We start from the raw sequence: 5834 nt of genomic DNA on the forward strand, positions 1-5834 counted from the left end.
ATGGTGAGCAGTGGAAAGATAGAGATCAAGAAATTTAATGGTCAGAGTTTTGAGTTGTGGAAACTCAAGATGGAGGATCTGTTGGTGGATAAAGATTAGTGGATCGTGGTAGATCCAGGTACTAAACCAACGGGAGTGTCCGATGAAGAATGGAAGAAGTTGGATCAGAAGGCAAAGAGCACAATACGATTGTGTGTCTTAGATTCGGTATTGTTGAATGTATCAGGGAAAGCTACAGCAAAGGCTTTGTGGGACAAGCTAGGGACTTTGTACCAATCTAAGTCTCTGGTGAATAAACTGTTCTTGCGGAAAAAGCTGTATAACCTGAGGATGAAAGATGGAGACTCGGTGACAGATCATCTGAATGCATTTAATACTGTGGTAAGTCAGTTAGCATCTGTTGATATTAAAATTTCAGATGAAGATAAGTGCATCAGTTTGTTGTGTTCTCTACTAGATTCGTGGGATAGTCTGGTTATTGCAATAGGTAGCAATGCAACTGCCTTGCAGTTTGATGAAATGGTCTCAACCTTCCTGACGGAGAATATGAGACGGAAAAATATGGAGAGCCAAAATGGTGATGCCTTGTCTATACGAGGACAGTCCCAGAATATAAACAAAAATAAGTCATCGAGTGGGAGATCTAAATCCCCAGGAAAACCTGTAAATGTGGTGTGCTGGAAATGCGAAAAGGAAGGCCACTTCAAAAGGGACTGTAAATCTAAAGCTTCTGACAAAGGAAAGGGATTTGATGAGGCTCCTTCTACAAAGGCGAAAACCACCTCAGATGAAGGTGGGGATGTGTACTTAGCTTCTTCAAGTACACATGTAGATCATGAGGCATGGTTGATTGACTCAGGTGCATCCTTTCACTTAACTCCCCATAGAGAGTGGTTCTGTGAGTATGAGAAATATGATGGTGGTGATGTCTTCTTGGGGGATGACAGGAAGGCTAGAATCATTGGTCGTTGAAAAGTAAAGTTGAAGCTGCAAGGTGGAAGGGTTATAACACTTCCCGGTGTTCTGCATATTCCTGCATTAGCTAGAAATCTGATTTATTGGGTATAAGGATGGTGTAAAGGGTTATAAGCTTTGGAAACCAGTCACACGGAAGGTTGTGTACAGCCGAGATGTGGTGTTCAAAGAGGTAAAAGATGTTATTAAAGATGAAGTCCAACCAAAGGAACCTGAGAAGATAGAGTTTGAGCTAAAGGAGGAAGAATCAAACTCCACAGCAAAGGAGGAATCAGAAGATGAAGAGCCACAAACTCCAGCTGTGAGAAGATCAGTTCGAGAAAGAAGGCAGCCAGAAAGGTATAGTCCATCTACTTTCTGTTCAAATCTTACTTTGTCTGTTACTGATGATGATCCCAAAACTGTGAAGTAAGTAGTGGATTCAGAGCACGGAAAACTCTGGAAAGAGGCCATGGTTGATGAAATGGCATCTTTGCACAAAAATGATGCTTGGGATCTGGTGTAGTTTCCAACTAGAAGGAAACCCATTGGCAGCAAATGGGTGTTCAAAAAGAAGACAAATGCAGAAGGAAAAGTAAAGAAATACAAAGCTTGGTTGGTAGCAAAAGGTTATTCCCAGGTGCCGGGAATTGATTTTGGTGATATTTTTTCTCTTGTTGCCATGGTAACTTCTATTAGATTACTTTTATCTATTGTTGTTGCTTTTGATTTTGAGGCAGAACAAATGGATGTGAAGACAGGATTTCTTCACGGGGATCTGGAAGAGGAGATCTACATGAAGCAACCTGACGGCTTTGCGGTGAAGGGTAAGAAAGAACTAGTATGTAAGTTAAAGATGTCTCTATATGGGTTAAAATAGTCACCAAGGATGTGGTATCACAAATTTGATACATTTATATGGGGACTTGGCTTCACCAAAAGCAAAGCAGATTAATTGGTGACCATGTTATTTATCTGGTCTTGTATGTGGATGATATGTTGCTGGTTGGAAATGACAAAGAAGTTATCCAAGATTTGAAGACCCAATTGTCCTCCAAATTCGACATGAAAGATCTTGGTGCTACAAACTATATTTTGGGCATGGAAATTAAAAGAGATCGGGCAAAGAGGAAGCTCTGGTTAAACCAGAGGAAGTATGTCGAGAAAATATTGCAGAGGTTTAATATGCAGGATAGTAAACCGGTGAAAGTTCATATTCCTGTAGGTGTGAGGTTATCTACTGAACAGTGTCCCAAGACATAAGAAGAGGAAGAGGACATGTCATGTGTTCCATATGTAAGTGCAGTCGGTAGATTGATGTATGCAATGGTCTATATTAGACCAGACATTTCACATGCAGTGGGAGTATTGAGCAGGTTTATGTCAAAACCAGGGAAGGAGCACTGGATAGTAGTGAAGCAGGTTTTCAGGTATTTGCGTGGCACTAGTGATTATGGTTTGTGCTACCAAGGAAGACCAGGATTGGACAGAGTGTTGGATATTCATGGCTTTGTTGATGCAGACTGGGCTGGAGATCTAGATCAGAGAAGATCTACAAGTGGGTATGTGTTTAACCTATTTGGAGGTGCAGTCAGTTGGATGAGTAAGAAACAATCTTTAGTGGCCCTGTCAATTATAGAGGCGAAATACATGGCAGCCACTCATGCAAGCAAGGAAGCGGTTTGGTTGTAGAGATTGTGTTCAAGTATGGGATTAGTACAGGAAGCTATAAGGATAGACTGTGACAGCCAAAGTGCAATTTTCTTGGCAAAGAACCCTGCATATCATTCAAAGACAAAGCACATTGATGTTCAATATCACTTTGTGAGGGATATGATAGAAGACAAAAAGGTGTTGCTGGTAAAATTGGACACTTTGAAGAATACTGCAGATGCATTGACAAAATCTATGAGCTCTGAGAAGTTCTCTTGGTGTAGAGAGACATTGGGCATTTCAAGGCTGGGAAAATGACTAAGCTCTCTTGTGGCCCCCTGTGGAAAGAAAACAACAAGTGGGAGAATGTTGGGTTGTGTTATATTCTTTCCACATAGTCAATAGGGGGTTTGAGGGGCACCCGTAACCCCATTTTATGGGGTCCGGGTAGCGCCCCGGAAAATTTTGGTTTTGGACCCTATGTTAGGTTGGGCAGACCCACCTATGGTTTTATGCATGATTTTCGCACATGTTTTTTGGACGCGATGGTTCCCGGTCCATGGTGTTGGACGCAATAGTTTTCAGTCCATGGAATTGGATGCTTCGGCATGTATAAATATGTATTATAACATTGAAAGGAACATAATGAAAAATCAATTTGGTAGTCCTGGTTTTGGGATCCAGGGGAAAATCTCTATTTATATGTGTTTTATGTGTTCTTCTCTCGCATTATTTATTTTCTGTGTTTTAGAATTCGTATGCAAGTAATTTCTGTACGGGGTTAAAACCTACAATTGATACACTTTTGAAAATGTTTTTATTATTCCTAAACTTGGGTAATACCCTATAAATTAATTCATTAAGATGGCTACCAATGAAATCTTCTTATCATTTCCTGTTTTAAGACATCAACATAATAAAATTGCCTGATCATTCATTTTGTTATCCATAATTCATTCATATAGTTAGTCACCTATGGAAAACTTTACAATGTGGCTCTCCCATTAGAGGGAAAATTGTTATAGATGTTCTCATGCACACAACTTATCTTCTCCAATCATTCTATTTTATCATACCTTCCAGGTTCCTTAAAAATGACCTTCATTATTACCATGATTTTTCAACTTCATTAGTTGATTGCCAATATTTTCTTCTTTATGTGCATCATCCTTAGATAGACCTTATAGTGATACCTATAGAGTACCAAGTTATGTTTCTTCCATTATGTTCCAAAATAGGTTGCCTCTTCTTACTGATTTCTTACCCTTGTTGTGATACTTCTTCTCAACCACCATAAGTATCTATCTAGCACCAAGTTGGCCATAATCACATGATCTATCATTAGTTATCATCATTAGAAAATTTTCAAGTTTTTCCTTTCCATTTCTCCTTAGACAACTTTATCCAATATATGCAATTAACCTTGAATCACGAAACCTCATTATACTCAACATCGTAGCAGTTAATTAAACTAAACTGAAATCATGGTGTACGATTTAGATGTATCATAAAGTTTAAACAATAAAACATGATTTAGATGCTCCATAAAAAAAAATATATGTCTTAGCTAAGTAAGCACTCCTAATTAGTTCACCATATCTTAGTCATCAAGGATTTGTTGACTAAATGGCAGGACTAGAGTCAAAAGTTAGTAGTTAGTTAATGCGACCACCCTACCCTTACAGCAAGTTGAATAAAGTCTTATGATAGTCTAGTGGTTAGATTAAATAACCAAGTTCAGAAATTAGCACTTGCCCAAGCTACAACTGCGTTATTCGATGTTCAAGAAATGAGGAAAAATAGCCTTGTTTTGTAGACAAAAGAAAGCTAGTTCTAAACTTTTTATTTACTTGATTAAAATGTGTGGTAATGCTTACTTAGTTAAGACAGATACTTTTTAGTTTAATTGAATAATATGATATAATGATGTGCATGTGGTTCTTATAGTGATAATGTATCCCTATGATTTTCATAGGATTTATGATGCTACAATATGAGGTTTATTGACATGAGGTTCATCTATTATGTAAAGTCATGATATATCTTTGATGCAATATGTTCATATCATAATTTAAGATGGTGAAGCATGTAATAGTTGCATATAAATGACATGCAAAGGGTCGCAGTTTGTTATTTTGTGATTAACAATGAATGATGAATGATGAATGTTCTCATGAATGATGAATGTTCTCATGTTATAGCTAATGCATTGTTGCATGTTGAGCTTTGATGATCGACAGGACTCCACATTGGGCCATGAGGGCTGGTTTATATGATGACCTTGTGTGAGCCCATACACATGAGGGAGAATAAGTAACACCATATGGGCTGGGGATAAAACTCAAGCAACACTACATATGCCAGTGGTTCCTTTGTCTTATGTAGCTCTTGATGGATAGCTCTTGAAGGGCTATTGGACCATCTTGAGGAGACCAAGTGCTTGATGTTCTAATCTAGGTGCCTATTATTGGATTAGGATGTCGAAGTCTGGTGGGGGTGTAAGGACCTCGATGCCTGGAGCTGTGCACCTTAGTAGTTGTGGAAGGAGTGGGCCAGCCTTGCAAGATGCCCAGAGTCATTGAGTACCATATTGGATCCCTAGCTTGGGGTAGATGAGGTCTGAGTCAGGCGCAAGCCTTGGGGCCAGCCTTGGACTAGGATACAAACCGGGTCAGGCTTATGCCTGGTGCCGAAAGTGGGAAAAAGGACAAAGATTCCTTGAGATTTCCTAGGTGTTGTGGAACTTTCGATGCTTACTGGTTATACTAGTTCAGCAGAGGGTGTTGGCAACATGAAGTAAATAAAATAATAAATAATAAATAATAATAAAAATAATTCAACTTAACTTCGGGATGAAGTTCCTTAAAGCAGGAGAGTATGTAATGTCCCTCCCTTAATAATAAATAATAAATAATAAATCCCTTCATAATAAATAATAATAATAATAATAATAATAATAATAATAATAATAATGATGATGATGATGATAATAAATAATAAATAATATAAATAATAAACAATGAATAAAAAAATAATAATAAATAATAAATAACCATACTAAAGCTCTAAATAAAAATAAATAGAAATAAAACAAGAAAATAGTAAAAAGAAACAAGAAAGCTAAAAATCAAAAAAAGTCACGTGTAGACACATGGAGTGTGTGCATGTGGTTCCCCATCCAATGTTTGCTCTATTTATTAGATGGTGAGGAGGATGGGAGGCATTCC

The sequence above is a fragment of the Pinus tabuliformis genome, chromosome 5_2 (genome assembly GCF_031772625.1).
Source record: "Pinus tabuliformis cultivar Carrire ecotype Pingquan chromosome 5_2, CPIR1, whole genome shotgun sequence".
In the NCBI taxonomy this organism is placed as follows: domain Eukaryota; kingdom Viridiplantae; phylum Streptophyta; class Pinopsida; order Pinales; family Pinaceae; genus Pinus; species Pinus tabuliformis.